The sequence below is a fragment of the Oncorhynchus gorbuscha genome, linkage group LG19 (genome assembly GCF_021184085.1).
Source record: "Oncorhynchus gorbuscha isolate QuinsamMale2020 ecotype Even-year linkage group LG19, OgorEven_v1.0, whole genome shotgun sequence".
Lineage (NCBI taxonomy): Eukaryota > Metazoa > Chordata > Actinopteri > Salmoniformes > Salmonidae > Oncorhynchus > Oncorhynchus gorbuscha.
The window spans coordinates 73,571,806-73,592,063 of record NC_060191.1 but is presented as its reverse complement, the minus strand read 5'-3'; the positions used below and the strand labels follow the sequence as shown (position 1 = coordinate 73,592,063).

Genomic DNA, 20,258 nt, shown 5'->3' with positions numbered 1-20,258 from the left:
GTCTCTAGATACTACACTACTGAACACGGAGGGTCCCTAGATACTACACTACTGAACACGGAGGGTCTCTAGATACTACACTACTGAACACGGAGGGTCCCTAGATACTACACTACTGAACACGGAGGGTCTCTAGATACTACACTACTGAACACGGAGGGTCTCTAGATACTACACTACTGAACACGGAGGGTCTCTAGATACTACACTACTGAACACGGAGGGTCCCTAGATACTACACTACTGAACACGGAGGGTCTCTAGATACTACACTACTGAACACGGAGGGTCTCTAGATACTACAATACTGAACACGGAGGGTCCCTAGATACTACACTACTGAACACGGAGGGTCCCTAGATACTACACTACTGAACACGGAGGGTCCCTAGATACTACACTACTGAACACGGAGGGTCTCTAGATACTACACTACTGAACACGGAGGGTCTCTAGATACTACAATACTGAACACGGAGGGTCCCTAGATACTACAATACTGAACACGGAGGGTCTCTAGATACTACAATACCGAACACGGAGGGTCCGTAGATACTACACTACTGAACACGGAGGGTCCCTAGATACTACACTACTGAACACGGAGGGTCTCTAGATACTACAGTACTGAACACGGAGGGTCCCTAGATACTACAATACTGAACACGGAGGGTCCCTAGATACTACAATACTGAACACGGAGGGTCTCTAGATACTACACTACTGAACACGGAGGGTCCCTAGATACTACAATACTGAACACGGAGGGTCCCTAGATACTACAATACCGAACACGGAGGGTCCGTAGATACTACACTACTGAAGACGGAGTGTCCCTAGATACTACAATACTGAACACGGAGGGTCCCTAGATACTACACTACTGAACACGGAGGGTCCCTAGATACTACAATACTGAACACGGAGGGTCCCTAGATACTACACTACTGAACACGGAGTGTCCCTAGATACTACAGTATTGAACACGGAGGGTCCCTAGAAACTACACTACTGAACACGGAGGGTCCCTAGATACTACAATACCGAACACGGAGGGTCCGTAGATACTACAATACTGAACACGGAGGGTCCCTAGATACTACAATACTGAACACGGAGCGTCCCTAGATACTACAATACTGAACACGGAGTGTCCCTAGATACTACACTACTGAACACGGAGGGTCCGTAGATACTACAATACTGAACACGGAGGGTCCCTAGATACTACAATACTGAACACGGAGGGTCCCTAGATACTACAGTACTGAACAAGGAGGGTCCCTAGATACTACAATACTGAACACAGAGGGTCCCTAGATACTACAATACTGAACAAGGAGGGTCCCTAGATACTACAATACTGAACACGGAGGGTCCCTAGATACTACAATACTGAACAAGGAGGGTCCCTAGATACTTCAATACTGAACACGGAGGGTCCCTAGATACTACAATACTGAACACGGAGGGTCCCTAGATACTACAATACTGAACACGGAGGGTCCCTAGATACTACAATACTGAACACGGAGGGTCCCTAGATACTACAATACTGAACACGGAGGGTCCCTAGATACTACAATACTGAACACGGAGGGTCCCTAGATACTACACTACTGAACACGGAGGGTCCCCTAGAGAGAGGGGTTGTAAGATGAGAGAGAGAAAGAGAGAGGGGTTGTGAGATGAGAGAGAGAAAGAGAGAGGGGTTGTGAGATGAGAGAGAAAGAGAGAGGGGTTGTGAGATGAGAGAGAGAAAGAGAGAGGGGTTGTGAGATGAGAGAGAGAAAGAGAGAGGGGTTGTGAGATGAGAGAGAGAAAGAGAGAGGGGTTGTGAGATGAGAGACAGAAAGAGAGAGGGGTTGTGAGATGAGAGAGAGAAAGAGAGAGGGGTTGTGAGATGAGACAGAAAGAGAGAGGGGTTGTGAGATGAGAGACAGAAAGAGAGAGGGGTTGTGAGATGAGAGAGAGAAAGAGAGAGGGGTTGCGAGATGAAAGAGAGAAAGAGAGAGGGGTTGTGAGATGAGACAGAAAGAGAGAGGGGTTGTGAGATGAGACAGAAAGAGTAAGGGGTTGTGAGATGAGAGAGAGAAAGAGAGAGGGGTTGTGAGATGAGAGAGAGAAAGAGAGAGGGGTTGTGAGATGAGACAGAAAGAGAGAGGGGTTGTGAGATGAGAGAGAGAAAGAGAGAGGGGTTGTGAGATGAGAGAGAGAAAGAGAGAGGGGTTGTGAGATGAGAGAGAGAAAGAGAGAGGGGTTGTGAGATGAGACAGAAAGAGAGAGGGGTTGTGAGATGAGAGAGAGAAAGAGAGAGGGGTTGTGAGATGAGAGAGAGAAAGAGAGAGGGGTTGTGAGATGAGACAGAAAGAGAGAGGGGTTGTGAGATGAGAGAGAAAGAGAGAGGGGTTGTGAGATGAGAGAGAGAAAGAGAGAGGGGTTGTGAGATGAGACAGAAAGAGAGAGGGGTTGTGAGATGAGAGAGAGAAAGAGAGAGGGGTTGTGAGATGAGAGAGAGAAAGAGAGAGGGGTTGTGAGATGAAAGAGAGAGGGGTTGTGAGATGAGACAGAAAGAGAGAGGGGTTGTGGATGAGATGGAAAGAGTAAGGGGTTGTGAGATGAGAGACAGAAAGAGAGAGGGGTTGTGAGATGAGAAAGAGAGTGGGGTTGTGAGATGAGAGAGAGAAAGAGAGAGGGGTTGTAAGATGAGACAGAAAGAGAGAGGGGTTGTGAGATGAGAGAGAGAGGGGTTGTGAGATGAGAGAGACAGAAAGAGAGAGGGGTTGTAAGACGAGACAGAAAGAGAGAGGGGTTGTGAGATGAAAGAGAGAGGGGTTGTGAGATGAGAGAGACAGAAAGAGAGAGGGGTTGTAAGACGAGACAGAAAGAGAGAGGGGTTGTGAGATGAGAGAGACAGAAAGAGAGAGGGGTTGTAAGATGAGACAGAAAGAGAGAGGGGTTGTGAGATGAAAGAGAGAGGGGTTGTGAGATGAGAGAGAGAAAGAGAGGGGTTGTGAACCTATGGAAAGAGAGAGGGGTTGTGAACCTATGGAAAGAGAAGAGAAGAGAGAAGAAGGGGTCATGTGTTTGCTCCATGGCCCAGCTGCTAAAACAATGTTTTAACAAAAGTGTATTGTGTGTGTGTGTGTGTGTGTGTGTGTGTGTGTGTGTGTGTGTGTGTGTGTGTGTGTGTGTGTGTGTGTGTGTGTGTGTGTGTGTGTGTGTGTGTGTGTGTGTGTGTGTGTGTGTGTAGATGAGTAAGTACATATGTAGGTGGAGAGGCCACCGGGGACACAGAGGGGAAAACAGGCCCACTCCAGGACCTTGGGGCTAGGGATCCTTAATCCACCTTGAACAGCAGCTCCTGACACACACACACACACACACACACACACACACACACACACACACACACACACACACACACACACACACACACACACACACACACACACACACACACACACACACACACACACACACACACACACACACACTATGCAAACACACTATGCAAACACACGCACACTCTATGCAAACACACGTACACACACACACACACAATACACTTTTCCACAGACTAGACCCTCGAGCCTTCCCCGAAGACCCTACACAATGGACAATGGACACAATGGAAGAGACTATAGGAACCCTACTGCACCATTCAGTCACCATTTACAGCACCATAAAGGGATCATTCAGTCACCATCCTCCCTCTCTCTACCCCCACCCCCCACCCCTCTCTCTCTCTACCCCCACCCCCCACCCCCTCTCTCTCTCTACCCTCACCCCCCCCACCCCTACCTGCCTCCCTCACCCTCTCTATACCCCCCCCCCTCTCTCTCTCTCTACCCCCACCCCCCCACCCCTCTCTCTCTCTACCCTCACCCCCCCCCCCACCCCTACCTGCCTCCCTCACCCTCTCTATACCCCCCCCACCCCTCCCTCTCTCTCCCCACCCCCCCCACCCCTCCCTCTCTCTCCCCACCCCACCCCTCCCTCTCTCTCCCCACCCCTCCCCTCTCTCCCCACCCCTCCTCTCTCCCCACCCCTCCCTCTCTCTCCCCACCCCTCCCTCTCTCTCCCCACCCCTCCCTCTCTCTCCCCCCCCCCTCTCTCTCCCCACCCCTCCACCTCCAGGAGGATATGGCTGATATCTCTGTCAGGTGGTTTAAGTTCAGCAACGGTAGATGTGTGTGTGTGTGTGTGTGTGTGTGTGTGTGTGTGTGTGTGTGTGTGTGTGTGTGTGTGTGTGTGTGTGTGTGTGTGTGTGTGTGTGTGTGTGTGTGTGTGTGTGTGTGTGTGTGTGTGTTCATAAGGTGGTTTTAGTATGGTAACAGTAACTGACCCAGGAGATATGGACAGGAAAGAGACGAGGAGCAGGAGGCGCAGAGAGGTGCAGAGAGGAGCAGAGAGGCGCAGAGAGGAGCAGAAAGGAGCAGAGAGGCGCAGAGAGGTGCAGAGAGGAGCAAAGAGGTGCAGAGAGGAGCAGAGAGGCGCAGAGAGGAGCAGAGAGGAGCAGAAGGCGCAGAGAGGAGCAGAAAGGAGCAGAGAGGCGCAGAGGAGCAGAGAGGCACAGGAGGCGCAGAGAGGAGCAGAGAGGCGCAGAGAGGAGTAGAGAGGTGCAGAGAGGAGCAGAGAGGAGCAGAGAGGAGTAGAGAGGTGCAGAGAGGTGCAGAGAGGCGCAAAGAGGAGCAGAGAGGTGCAGAGAGGAGCAGAGAGGTGCAGAGAGGCGCAGAGAGGAGCAGAGAGGCACAAAGAGGTGCAGAGAGGCGCAGAGAGGCGCAGAGAGGCGCAGAGAGGTGCAGAGAGGCGCAGAGAGGCGCAGAGAGGAGCAGAGAGGAGCAGAGAGGCGCAGAGAGGAGCAGAGAGGAGCAGAGAGGAGCAGGAGGCGCAGAGACGAGCAGAGATGAGCAGGAGGCGCAGACAGGCAACTCCAACCTGTTAAACACATTGACCAGGAGACGTGTGAGCAGTGATATGATCCAGTCCTCTAAGGAGATGTTCTGTTCAGTACATCATGTTGATTAATACAACAGCACTATTTTAGCTGCTCACACACGCACACGCGCACGCGCACGCGCACGCGCACGCGCACGCACACGCACACGCACACACACACACACACACACACACACACACACACACACGCGCACACGCACGCAAACACACACACGCACGCGCACACACACACACCACACGCGCATGCACACACGCACGCGCACACACACACACACACCACATACACACACACACACCACACACACACACGCGCACGCACGCACGCGCGCACACACACACACACCACATACACACACACACCACATACACACACACGCACATACGCGCACACACACACACACACAAACACAGGAAATGACTGCTGGGATGAGCAGGAAATGACACAACCAGACACATAAGAAACATGACAGGCCGACACAGACACATCACAGTTCACACACAGGCCTACAAGGGTAGAATGTAACCACACAGGCCTACAAGGGTAGAATGAAACCACACAGGCCTACAAGGGTAGAATGAAACCACACAGGCCTACAAGGGTAGAATGAAACCACACAGGCCTACAAGGGTAGAATGTAACCACACAGGCCTACAAGGGTAGAATGTAACCACACAGGCCTACAAGGGTAGAATGTAACCACACAGGCCTACAAGGGTAGAATGTAACCACACAGGCCTACAAGGGTAGAATGTAACCACACAGGCCTACAAGGGTAGAATGTAACCACACAGGCCTACAAGGGTAGAATGAAACCACACAGGCCTACAAGGGTAGAATGTAACCACACAGGCCTACAAGGGTAGAATGTAACCACACAGGCCTACAAGGGTAGAATGTAACCACACAGGCCTACAAGGGTAGAATGTAACCACACAAGCCTACAAGGGTAGAATGTAACCACACAGGCCTACAAGGGTAGAATGAAACCACACAGGCCTACAAGGGTAGAATGTAACCACACAGGCCTACAAGGGTAGAATGTAACCACACAGGCCTACAAGGGTAGAATGTAACCACACAGGCCTACAAGGGTAGAATGTAACCACACAGGCCTACAAGGGTAGAATGTAACCACACAGGCCTACAAGGGTAGAATGAAACCACACAGGCCTACAAGGGTAGAATGTAACCACACAGGCCTACAAGGGTAGAATGTAACCACACAGGCCTACAAGGGTAGAATGTAACCACACAGGCCTACAAGGGTAGAATGTAACCACACAGGCCTACAAGGGTAGAATGTAACCACACATAAATAGATCCAGAAGTCATTGGTTTCCTCTGTGAATTAGGGTAAGTGTACGTTTTAGGGTACACGTTTTAGGGTAAGTGTACGTTTTAGGGTAAGTGTACGTATTAGGGTACATGTTTTAGGGTAAGTGTATGTATTAGGGTACATGTTTTAGGGTAAGTGTACGTTTTAGGGTAAGTGTACGTTTTAAAACCACCAAAATCTAAGTTTAGACATTTCTAACATATACTGCCCCTAATGTCTGTAAGAAAAGTTTCTATAAAATGAAAGATACATTTTTCATGTAAAGTTGTATGACTTTACCTTAATAAGACGGTAAAATATTTGATAAAATATGTGAAAAGTCTATTCATCCTGAAAGTATCACTCATAACAGCGGGGTTGTCCAATCGGGTTGTCCAATCGGGTTGTCCAATCGGTTTGTCCAATCGGGTTGTCCAATCGGGTTTGTCCAATCGGGTTGTCCAATCGGGTTGTCCAATCGGTTTGTCCAATCGGTTTGTCCAATCGGGTTGTCCAATCGGGTTGTCCAATCGGGTTTGTCCAATCGGGTTGTCCAATCGGTTTGTCCAATCGGGTTGTCCAATCGGTTTGTCCAATCGGGTTGTCCAATCGGGTTGTCCAATCGGGTTGTCCAATCGGTTTGTCCAATCGGGTTTGTCCAATCGGGTTGTCCAATCGTATCCATAGAGATCAATATGGAAGTAGGCTTTTGTTCTTGTCAACCAGTACTTGTACATACTTGATTCAACTAAACAACTAATCATAGATTTCAATCAAAACATGATTAGTTGAATCAGGTGTGTTATTTGTTGGTCTTAAATAATAAATATCCCTCCGTGGATAAGAAGCCCTTCATAAAGACCATAACATACGGCTTTCAAATTCATTATCCTCAAAGCTGATTCACATTTGCTGTTGTTGTTAATTAGTTCAACTCGTCTTCCTAAAGCCCGTCTGAAGACAGTTTCAACTCTCCCTCTGAAGACAGTTTCAACTCTCCCTCTGAAGACAGTTTCAACTCTCTGTCTGAAGACAGTTTCAACTCTCCCTCTGAAGACAGTTTCAACTCTCCCTCTGAAGACAGTTTCAACTCTCCCTCTGAAGACAGTTTCAACTCTCCGTCTGAAGACAGTTTCAACTCTCCCTCTGAAGACAGTTTCAACTCTCCGTCTGAAGACAGTTTCAACTCTCCGTCTGAAGACAGTTTCAACTCTCCCTCTGAAGACAGTTTCAACTCTCCCTCTGAAGACAGTTTCAACTCTCGGTCTGAAGACAGTTTCAACTCTCGGTCTGTTTCAACTCTCCGTCTGAAGACAGTTTCAACTCTCACTCTGAAGACAGTTTCAACTCTCCCTCTGAAGACAGATTCAACTCTCCCTCTGAAGACAGATTCAACTCTCCCTCTGAAGACAGTTTCAACTCTCCCTCTGAAGACAGTTTCAACTCTCCCTCTGAAGACAGTTTCAACTCTCCCTCTGAAGACAGTTTCAACTCTCCCTCTGAAGACAGTTTCAACTCTCCCTCTGAAGACAGTTTCAACTCTCTCTCTGAAGACAGTTTCAACTATCCCTCTGAAGACAGTTTCAACTCTCCCTCTGAAGACAGTTTCAACTCTCCCTCTGAAGACAGTTTCAGCTCTCCCTCTGAAGACAGTTTCAACTCTCCCTCTGAAGACAGTTTCAACTCTCCCTCTGAAGACAGTTTCAACTCTCGGTCTGAAGACAGTTTCAACTCTCGGTCTGTTTCAACTCTCCGTCTGAAGACAGTTTCAACTCTCACTCTGAAGACAGTTTCAACTCTCCCTCTGAAGACAGATTCAACTCTCTCTCTGAAGACAGATTCAACTCTCCCTCTGAAGACAGTTTCAACTCTCCCTCTGAAGACAGTTTCAACTCTCCCTCTGAAGACAGTTTCAACTCTCCCTCTGAAGACAGTTTCAACTCTCCCTCTGAAGACAGCTCCAACTCTCCATCTGAAGACAGTTTCAACTCTCCCTCTGAAGACAGTTTCAACTCTCCCTCTGAAGACAGTTTCAACTCTCCCTCTGAAGACAGATTCAACTCTTGGTCTGAAGACAGTTTCAACTCTCGGTCTGTTTCAACTCTCCGTCTGAAGACAGTTTCAACTCTCACTCTGAAGACAGTTTCAACTCTCCCTCTGAAGACAGATTCAACTCTCCCTCTGAAGACAGTTTCAATTCTCCCTCTGAAGACAGTTTCAACTCTCCCTCTGAAGACAGTTTCAACTCTCCCTCTGAAGACAGCTTCAACTCTCCATCTGAAGACAGTTTCAACTCTCCCTCTGAAGACAGTTTCAACTCTCCCTCTGAAGACAGTTTCAACTCTCCCTCTGAAGACAGTTTCAACTCTCCCTCTGAAGACAGTTTCAACTCTCCCTCTGAAGACAGTTTCAACTCTCCCTCTGAAGACAGTTTCAACTCTCCCTCTGAAGACAGTTTCAACTCTCCCTCTGAAGACAGATTCAACTCTCCCTCTGAAGACAGTTTCAACTCTCCCTCTGAAGACAGTTTCAACTCTCCCTCTGAAGACAGTTTCAACTCTCCCTCTGAAGACAGTTTCAACTCTCCGTCTGAAGACAGTTTCAACTCTCCGTCTGAAGACAGTTTCAACTCTCCCTCTGAAGACAGTTTCAACTCTCCCTCTGAAGACAGTTTCAACTCTCCCTCTGAAGACAGTTTCAACTCTCCCTCTGAAGACAGTTTCAACTCTCCCTCTGAAGACAGTTTCAACTCTCCCTCTGAAGACAGTTTCAACTCTCGGTCTGAAGACAGTTTCAACTCTCGGTCTGAAGACAGTTTCAACTCTCTTCTGAAGACAGTTTCAACTCTCCGTCTGAAGACAGTTTCAACTCTCCCTCTGAAGACAGTTTCAACTCTCCCTCTGAAGACAGTTTCAACTCTCTGTCTGAAGACAGCTTCAACTCTCCCTCTGAAGACAGTTTCAATTCTCCCTCTGAAGACAGTTTCAACTCTCCCTCTGAAGACAGTTTCAACTCTCCCTCTGAAGACAGCTTCAACTCTCCATCTGAAGACAGTTTCAACTCTCCCTCTGAAGACAGTTTCAACTCTCCCTCTGAAGACAGTTTCAACTCTCCCTCTGAAGACAGTTTCAACTCTCCCTCTGAAGACAGTTTCAACTCTCCCTCTGAAGACAGTTTCAACTCTCCCTCTGAAGACAGATTCAACTCTCCCTCTGAAGACAGTTTCAACTCTCCCTCTGAAGACAGATTCAACTCTCCCTCTGAAGACAGATTCAACTCTCCCTCTGAAGACAGTTTCAACTCTCCCTCTGAAGACAGTTTCAACTCTCCCTCTGAAGACAGTTTCAACTCTCCGTCTGAAGACAGTTTCAACTCTCCGTCTGAAGACAGTTTCAACTCTCCCTCTGAAGACAGTTTCAACTCTCTCTCTGAAGACAGTTTCAACTATCCCTCTGAAGACAGTTTCAACTCTCCCTCTGAAGACAGTTTCAACTCTCCCTCTGAAGACAGTTTCAACTCTCCCTCTGAAGACAGTTTCAACTCTCCCTCTGAAGACAGTTTCAACTCTCCCTCTGAAGACAGTTTCAACTCTCGGTCTGAAGACAGTTTCAACTCTCGGTCTGTTTCAACTCTCCGTCTGAAGACAGTTTCAACTCTCACTCTGAAGACAGTTTCAACTCTCCCTCTGAAGACAGTTTCAACTCTCCCTCTGAAGACAGTTTAAACTCTCTGTCTGAAGACAGCTTCAACTCTCCCTCTGAAGACAGTTTCAATTCTCCCTCTGAAGACAGTTTCAACTCTCCCTCTGAAGACAGTTTCAACTCTCCCTCTGAAGACAGCTTCAACTCTCCATCTGAAGACAGTTTCAACTCTCCCTCTGAAGACAGTTTCAACTCCCTCTGAAGACAGTTTCAACTCTCCCTCTGAAGACAGTTTCAACTCTCCCTCTGAAGACAGTTTCAACTCTCCCTCTGAAGACAGATTCAACTCTCCCTCTGAAGACAGTTTCAACTCTCCCTCTGAAGACAGTTTCAACTCTCCCTCTGAAGACAGTTTCAACTCTCCCTCTGAAGACAGTTTCAACTCTCCCTCTGAAGACAGTTTCAACTCTCCCTCTGAAGACAGTTTCAACTCTCCCTCTGAAGACAGTTTCAACTCTCCCTCTGAAGACAGTTTCAACTCTCCCTCTGAAGACAGTTTCAACTCTCCCTCTGAAGACAGTTCCAACCCCACACCTCTAGAGAGAGAGAGCTCGGGTTCAACTCTCCCTCTGAAGACAGATTCAACTCTCCCTCTGAAGACAGTTTCAACTCTCCCTCTGAAGACAGTTTCAACTCTCCCTCTGAAGACAGTTTCAACTCTCCCTCTCTACTGGCGTATTACAAAGATACAGGTGTAAACCAAAAACATAATCAGCTGGATGAATGAAGGACAACAATAGGATAATGCCTCCATCCCAAAGTACAGGAGTCTTCGTCTTCTTGTCCCTCAACCCTGATTTAATTGTTCTCTCTTTGCGTCAATGACTACCTGTCCACAACTTGGAGAGAGTACAGAGGTTTATAATTGTTTCTTATCTTGGTAAAGGCTCATAATTTACATAACTATAGTTTTGTGTTTGAATCAACTTAAATCTGAAATAAATTAAAAATGTTAATTGAATATTAGAGATATCAACACACTATTCTCATGTCTTTCAATGCACACCGGGGCTTAACAGGAGCACACTGGGGCTTAACAGGAGCACACCGGGGCTTATCGAGGCTGAATGACATAACGGTTAAGAATCGTTATCCGCTTCCCCTTATGTCATCAGCCTTCGAGATTCTGCAGGGAGCCAGGTGCTTTACAGGAGCACACTGGGGCTTAACAGGAGCACAATGGTCTTAACAGGAGCACACTGGGGCTTAACAGGAGCACAATGGGCTTAACAGGAGCACACTGGGGCTTAACAGGAGCACACTGGGGCTTAACGGGAGCACACTGGGGCTTAACGGGAGCACACTGGGGCTTAACAAGAGCACAATGGGCTTAACAGGAGCACACTGGGGCTTACAGGAGCACACCGGGGCTTAACAGGAGCACACTGGGGCTTAACAGGAGCACACTGGGCTTAACAGGAGCACATTGGGGCTTAACAGGAGCACACTGGGGCTTAACAGGAGCACACCGGGGCTTAACAGGAGCACACCGGGGCTTAACAGGAGCACACTGGGGCTTAACAGGAGCACACCGGGGCTTAACAGGAGCACACTGGGGCTTAACAGGAGCACACTGGTGCTTAACAGGAGCACACAGGGGCTTAAATGCCACATATATTATACATGCAATCTATGTATAATATATATATGTATATGTATAACAATGCAAGGTTCATTAAACAGTAAAATAAGACTAAATGCATTTTAAAATGTAAGCTGTGAATGCCTGAAATCTATAATTTTGTTGTGGTTCACCAAGTTATGTGGCTACTGTGTGACTGTGACATGCAGCCACGACCGCTAAGCATGAAAACCCCATCTTTTGAATTGGCAAGGAAATAGCCATTAAAGCCCATATGCTATCATGTGTATACAGTATCAGTCTAAAGGTTGGACACACCTACTCATTTCAGGGGTTTTCTTTATTTAACAAAAAAAACTATTTTCTACATTGTAGAATAATAGTGAAGACATCAAAACTATGAAATATCACATATGGAATTATGTGGTAACCAAAAAGTGTTAAACAAAATAAAATATATTTTATATTTGAGATTCTTCAAAGTAGCCATCTTTTGGCTTGATGACAGCTTTGCACGCTCTTGGCATTCTCTCAACCACCTTCATGAGGTAGTTACCTGGAATGCATTTCAATTAACAGGTGTGCCTTGTTAAAAGTTCATTTGTGGAATTTATTTCCTTCTTAATGCGTTTGAGCCAATCAGTTGTGTTGTGACAAGGTAGGGGTGGTATACAGAAGATAGCCCTATTTGGTAAAACACCAAGTCCATATTATGGCAAACAACAGCTCAAATAAGCAAAGAGAAACAACAATCCATCATTACATTAAGGCATGAAGGTCAGTCAATGAGGAAAATTTTAAGAACTTTAAGTGCAGTCGCAAAAACCATCAAGCACTATGATGAAACTGTATCTCATGAGGACCGCCCCAGGAACAGAAGACCCATAGTTATCTCTGCTGCAGAGGATAAGTTCATTACAGTTACCTGCCCCTCAGAAATTGCGGAGTTCAAGTAACAGACACATCGCAACATCAACTGCTCAGAGGAGACTACGTGAATCAAGCCTTCATGGTCGAATTGCTTCAAAGAAACCAGTACTAAAGGACACCAATAATAAGAAGAGACTTGCTTGGGCCAAGAAATATGAGCAATGGACTTCAGATTGGTGGAAATCTGTCCTTTGGTCTGATGAATGCAAATTTGAAATTTTTGTTTCCAACTGCCGAGTCTTTGTGAGACGCAGAGTAGGCGAACGAATGATCTCCGCATGTGTGGTTCCCACCGTGAAGCATGGAGGAGATGTGATGGTGTGGGGGTGCTTTGCTGGTGACACTATCTGTGATTTATTTAGAATTCAAGGCACACTTAACCAGCATGTCAATCACAACATTCTGGAAGACTGTTGGAAAAGCATTCCAGGTGAAGCTGGTTGAGAGAATTCCAAGAGTGTGCAAAGCTGTCATCAAAGCAAAGGGTGGCTACTTTGAAGAATATAAAATATAAAATATATGTTGATTTCTTTAACACTTTTTTGGTTACTACATGATTCCATATGTGTTATTTCATAGTTTTGATGTCTTCACTATTATTCTACAATGTAGAAAATAGTTTAATAAATAATAATAATAAGAAAAACCCTTGAATGAATAGGTGTCCAAACTTTTGACTGGTACTGTACATCATTACATTCATATCTTAAATGTACATATGTGATCATACTTTATCTGAGAAGGTACAACAAAAATATCAGAAAATGTATTTATCTGATGGTTGCCTCAACACTAAGAGTTTTTGTTCAGCTTTGAAATTGGCCACTTGTGGGAACTTAACACATAACTGAAGAACTGTCAATAACTTCAAACATCTGATTGGCTTAGAATACAAACTGTTATGGATATAACAACCAGATGAATTGGTTGAAACATTAAACAGTTGAACATTTTTCTTGTTTTCCTTTTTATTTGAATCCACAGATTGAAGTGGACTTAATGGGTAAACCTTCCCCTGTCTAAAATCAACAAGGTGTGTTCCTTTGGGATCTACAAGAGCAGAGAGTGGAGGGCAGCCTAGTCTGACTACTGGGATGGCCCTGACTGACTGACTGACTGACTGACTGACTGACTGGCTGACTGGCTGACTGGCTGGCTGGCTGATTGACTGGCTGGCTGACTGACTGGCTGGCTGGCTGGCTGGCTGGCTGGCTGGCTGGCTGGCTGGCTGGCTGACTGGCTGGCTGGCTGACTGGCTGACTGGCTGGCTGGCTGGCTGGCTGGCTGATTGACTGGCTGGCTGGCTGGCTGACTGGCTGGCTGACTCACCAAAGGAAGCCAGAGGCCAGAGAAACCAATGGCAGCCTAAATGCATAGAAATAAAGGATGACAGAGAGAGAGAGGGAGCATCAGAAAGGATGACAGAGAGAGAGAGGGGGCAGCAGAAAGGATGACAGAGAGAGAGAGGGGGCAGCAGAAAGGATGACAGAGAGAGAGGGAGCATCAGAAAGGATGACAGAGAGAGAGAGGGGGCAGCAGAAAGGATGACAGAGAGAGAGAGGGGGCAGCAGAAAGGATGACAGAGAGAGAGGGAGCATCAGAAAGGATGACAGAGAGAGAGAGGGGGCAGCAGAAAGGATGACAGAGAGAGAGAGGGAGCATCAGAAAGGATGACAGAGAGAGAGAGAGGGGGCAGCAGAAAGGATGACAGAGAGAGAGGGAGCATCAGAAAGGATGACAGAGAGAGAGGGAGCATCAGAAAGGATGACAGAGAGAGAGGGAGCATCAGAAAGGATGACAGAGAGAGAGAGGGAGCATCAGAAAGGATGACAGAGAGAGAGGGAGCATCAGAAAGGATGACAGAGAGAGAGGGAGCATCAGAAAGGATGACAGAGAGAGAGGGAGCATCAGAAAGGATGACAGAGAGAGAGAGGGGGCAGCAGAAAGGATGACAGCCCATAGAGCCAGCCAGTAGATAAGACCTACAGAGATAAGAAAGGGGTCAGGGGTCAGAGTTATACAACCTTCACCTGCTCTGGCCTCATCATCACAGACCACACACTATGACCTTTGACCTGACCTCTGATAACCCTGCCGGCCGCTTCCTGACTCTGAGAGAGGAATGTTCTTTCTTGGTAGAAGTGGGATGTAGCCTAGCAACAAATCTAACCCCCCACCCCAACCCCCATTCACTGATACAGCCTCTCTTTTAACTCCTGATAGAGCCAGATTGGGCTGACATGAGGACAGTAGTCAGGGCAGGCGTAATTTACTCTATGACCAAACACTGAGTCATGCTACAAGCATAATGTACTCTGAGTAAATACACAAAAACATGGAAATGATGCCTTTGAGGAGTGCAGTATTATAAAAATACTCCCTTCGGGAATCATTTGTTTTCGTCTGATTCTCAATGTGCCTAGTGTAAGACTACAGGCGCCTCCAGTGATGTAAAAACAAGCAACAACGACCCACTTATAACAACCCACACGCAACCGTGCATGTTAAACACACATAATTAGCATGTCCTCCGGGGTGAGAAAGGGCACGGAGACAAACAGAGCTAATGTAAATATTGAGCGAGCTGAGGGTGAGCCTTCGTGCAGCGTGCCTCCACATGGCCGTGATAAAGGATAGCGCGTGGGAGACGCGCATTCCGCGACTCCGTTTCGGCTTCCTGTCCCTCTCACCAACTAAATTAATTTCACAGATGACCAAAAAAAAAAAAAAAAACATCCTGAAATGCAAGATGTGGAAGTGTTTTATTTCTCGTCTTGAAACTATAAAGATGAACTGTGCACACATAGGCTATAATCAGAGAATAAAATATGTGAACTGACAGGCTACTGGAGCATTTTTACAGACTGGTAACAAAAGCATTACTTGTTAAACTTGGAATAGGTCTAGGTTAGCATACCTTGTTAAACTTGGAATAGGTCTAGATTAGCATACCTTGTTAAACTTGGAATAGGTCTAGGTTAGCATACCTTGTTAAACTTGGAATAGGTCTAGGTTAGCATACCTTGTTAAACTTGGAATAGGTCTAGGTTAGCATACCTTGTTAAACTTGGAATAGGTCTAGGTTAGCATACCTTGTTAAACTTGGAATAGGTCTAGGTTAGCATACCTTGTTGCACTACACTGACATGTATGCAGTGGCTTGATGGTTGTTTGATCTTCACGGGCTGTTTATCATAGTCGATCGAATAAAACAGGCCTCGATTGAAGCAAAACACAACAAATATATAACAGTATGCCTATATAAACCATTACCAATTAGAACGAACTGTAAAATATATGACTATAGCCTTTTAATTCATGGGAATAATCGATATGCTGTGGTAGCATGTGCGCACCGTGGCGGTACTCATGAATGAGAAATAACCGGCTGCTGAATGACTGAGCACCGACTCTACCCGTGAAAGAACCGATCCCGAAATCCGCGTCAATTAACGACCGTTATTAACAGAGACTATTCGCGGGGCCAGGACACAGACAGACCCTGGTGAATGTCAATGACTGCTGGAGACCAAAATGTTGTTATGGTCAGTGACCAGAGAGAGACATTTACCCCTCGACAGACCTACCCCTCGATCCACAAAAATGGATGAAGGGAAAAGTCCTTTACCGCGACCCTCACTCCCGAGTAGGTAACGTCTTGAGGCTTCTCTGAGGAAGCGCATCAATCACTGAGGTGTACTCAGAACGGCATCAATCGAGTCTGTTATACCACAGGCTACCGGTGTGTTGAAATAATGGTTTTTACGTGGATGCGTTTCAGCACCAGGCGCGTTGGCGAGTCGACTGGACATACGGCTATCCTTCAGCACCTGGACCGAACACAGTGAGGGCTGAGCCGAGCTTGCCTGTCTCCTTGCTACCTGACCTCACTAAAAGCACGACGCAAACATTTTCATAGCCTAGGAAATACTATTATATGTGGGACGTAGCCTAGGTTACAGGTCGGCGGTTATAAAGGTAACTGGTAGGCTAGAATGTGCGCTAAATTGCTTCCAGCGACATCCAAACAGTCGGAAGTCACAAAATGGGAAATATGAACGCAGCAGCGCTCACCTAGATGTCCGACTCACTGCATGGCGCGACGCTGATGTTTGGGAGCCAATCCTTGCTCTGTTGTTTGTTGTTATTGCTGTTTTTGTCGTTGTTGTTGTTCTCCAATCAAGTCCAATAATATGTATTAATTGTCTTCATATCATTATTCTCGAGGAGCAGTTAGACAGAGATAGGAGACTAGCGGCCGCGTCGTTACATTTTCTCCATATCCATTCGGAAGAACACTGCACTGTAGGATCCACGGTCTCTCATTCCGGGGCTGTCTGCCCTTAAAGGAGCCGCCCACGGTTCCCGCTTGCCAAAACCAGTTCACTTTGCCATAGGTATAAACGTTGGTGTTTTTTTTGTGAGCCAGAGGGAAGTCCATTGTGGGTAATCCCACCAGTCTCCCTCTTTTTCTCCCTCTCTCACTCAGAGGCGTCGTGCCCCCTCAGATTTGTCCTATTAAAAAAATAATATATACAGTACCAGTTAAACGTTTGGATGCACTTTTTCAAGGGTTTTTTCTTTACTTTTACTATTTTCTACATTGTAGAATAATAGTGAAGACATCAAAACTATGAAATAACACATATGGAATCATGTAGTAACCAAAAAAGTGTTAAAGAAATCCAAATATATTTTTGATTTTAGATTCTTTAAGGTAGCCACCCTTTGCCTTGTTAACAGCTTTGCACACTCTTGGAATTCACTTGGAATGCTTTTCCAACAGTCTTGAAGGAGTTCCCACATATGCTGAGCACTTGTTGGCTGTTTTTCCTTCACTCTGCAGTCCAACTCATCCCAAACCATCTCAATTGGGTTGAGGTCAGGTGATTGTGGAGGCCAGGTCATCTGATGCAGCACTCCATCACTCTCCGTCTTGGTCAAATATCCCTTACACAGCCTGGAGGTGTGTTGGGTCATTGTCCTGTTGAAAAACAAATGATAGTCCCACTAAGCGCAAATCAGATGGGATGGCGTATCGATGCAGAATGCTGTGGTAGCCATGCTGTTTTAGTGTGCCTTGAACTCTAAATAAATCACAGTGTCACGAGCAAAGCACCCCCCTACACCATCACACCCCATCCTCCGTGCTTCACGATATTGTACCTCTATTTAACTAGGCAAGTCAGTTAAAAACAAATTATTATTTACAATGATGGCCTACCCCGGCCAAACCAGGACGACGCTGGGCCAATTGTGTGCCGCCCTATGGGACTCCCAATTACGGCCGGATATGATACAGCCTGGATTCGAACCAGGGACTCTAATGATGCCTCTTGCACTGAGATCGATGGGAACCTGCAGAGATAATCCGTTCACCGATTCTGCATCACATCTCCTCCTCCATGCTTCACGGTGGGAACCACACATGCGGAGATCATTCGTTCGCCTACTCTGCGTCTCACAAAGACACGGTGGTTGGAATATTATTATTATATTATTATTATTATATTATTATTATTATATTATTATTATTATATTATTATTATTATATTATTATTATATTATTATTATTATTATTATATTATATTATTATATTATTATTATTATATTATTATTATTATATTATTATTATTATATTATAACCAAAAATCTTATATTTAGATTCATCAGACTAAAGGACAGATTTCCCCTGGTCTAATGTCCATTGCTCGTGTTTCTTGGCCCAAGCAAGTTTCTTCTTATTATTGGTGCCCTTTAGTGGTGGTTTCTTTGCAGCAAGTCTCCTCTGAACAGTTGATGTTGAGATGTTCAAGTAACAGACAATATGTGAGGCTGGCAACTGTAATGACCTTATCCTCTGCAGCAGAGGTATCTCTGGGGCTTCCTTTCCTGTGGCAGTCCTCATGAGAGACAGTTAACTCTACTGACCTTATCCTCTGCAGCAGAGGTAACTCTGGGGCTTCCTTTCCTGTGGCGGTCCTCATGAGAGCCAGTTTCATCATAGTGCTTGATGGTTTTTGCAACTGCACTTGAAGAAACGTTCTGTCTCTTTACATTTTCCGGATTGACTGACCTTCATGTCTTAAAGTAATGATGGACTGTCATTTCTCTTTGCTTATTTTAGCTGTTCTTGCCATAGTATGGACTTGGTCTTTTACTAAATAGGGATATCTTCTGTATACCAACCCTACCTTGTCACAACACAACTGATTGGCTCAAACGAATTAAGAAAGAAAGAAATTCCACAATTTAACTTTTAAGATGGAACACCTGTTAATTGAAATGCATTCCAGGTGACATCCCCCATGAAGCTGGTTGAGAGAATGCCAAGATTGTGCAAAGCTGTCAAGGCAAAGGGTGGCTACTTTGAAGAAGCTAAAATATAAATATATTTTGATTTGTTTAACACTTTTTTGGTTACTACATGATTCCATATGTGTTATTTCATAGTTTTGATGTCTTCACTATTATTCTACAATGTAGAAAATAGTAAAAATAAAGAAAAACCCTGGAATGAGTAGGTGTGTCCAAACTTTTGACTGGTACTGTATATATTTTACAAAGAATTAAGCATAATGATTATGGCTCTCGATTGCAGGAAAAAGTTGTTTCAGGTGTTTGAAAAATGTAAAAATTCTTCCATTTACAGTCAGTGGGTGGCTAGCCCCACCTCCGGACCACCCCCCTAGCCATCCTCACGTATGCTGTGCCCCCTTAGATTTTTTGGGGTGCCTGCTCTCCCTGTCACTCTCTCACCCGCACACTCCCTAAAGCTTGGGTCTAAGCAGCGCTAGTGTCGATTCACACTCTATAATACGGAACGTTCAGTGCCCCCCCCCCCCCCCCCACACACACACACACACACACACACACACACACACACACACACACACACACACACACACACACACACACACACACACACACACACACACACACACACACACACACACACACACACACACACACACACACACAGAGAGTTAGTCTCAATCCATTTGTCTCCCCATTCCATTACATCAGAGCCTATAAGCCTGGCTCATGCGACACAACCAAACCCAGCCCTTTAGACACAGCAGCATACACACATTAATTTGGTGGCAGACAGACACACTCAGTAACTCATTGAGTGCAGAGAAACAGACAGACAGACAGAATAACTCATTGAGTGCAGACAGACAGACAGACAGACAGACAGACGGACGGACGGACGAACGGACGGACGGACGGACGGACGGACGGACGGACGGACAGACAGACAGACAGACAGACAGACAGACAGACAGACAGACAGACAGTAACTCATTGAGTGCAGACAGACAGACAGACAGTAACTCATTGAGTGCAGACAGACAGACAGACAGACAGACAGTAACTCATTGAGTGCAGACAGACAGGCGACAGACAGACAGACAGACAGACAGACAGACAGACAGACAGACAGACAGACAGACAGACAGACAGACAGACAGACAGTAACTCATTGAGTGCAGACAGACAGACAGACAGACAGACAGACAGACAGACAGACAGACAGACAGAGTAACTCATTGAGTGCAGACAGACAGACAGACAGACAGACAGACAGACAGACAGACAGACAGACAGACAGACAGACAGACAGACAGACAGACAGACAGACAGACAGACAGACAGACAGACAGACAGACAGTAACTCATTGAGTGCAGACAGACAGACAGTAACTCATTGAGTGCAGACAGACAGACAGACAGACAGACAGACAGACAGACAGACAGACAGAC

General features: G+C 46.1%; 1 protein-coding gene across 3 annotated transcripts in view; it reads right to left on the bottom strand.

Annotated features, from left to right (window-relative positions):
• LOC124006220 (SH2B adapter protein 2-like) overlaps positions 1-16,810 on the bottom strand; it is a 66,548-nt gene extending 49,738 nt beyond the window's left edge. For 2 of the 3 annotated variants that reach the window (XM_046316072.1, XM_046316074.1), the window contains exon 1: positions 16,566-16,810. The gene's annotated coding sequence lies outside the window, so the exon portion shown is untranslated. The remainder of the gene's footprint in view (positions 1-16,565) is intronic. The other variant, XM_046316073.1, reaches the window with a different exon arrangement.
• Between the last annotated feature and the right edge of the window lie 3,448 nt (positions 16,811-20,258).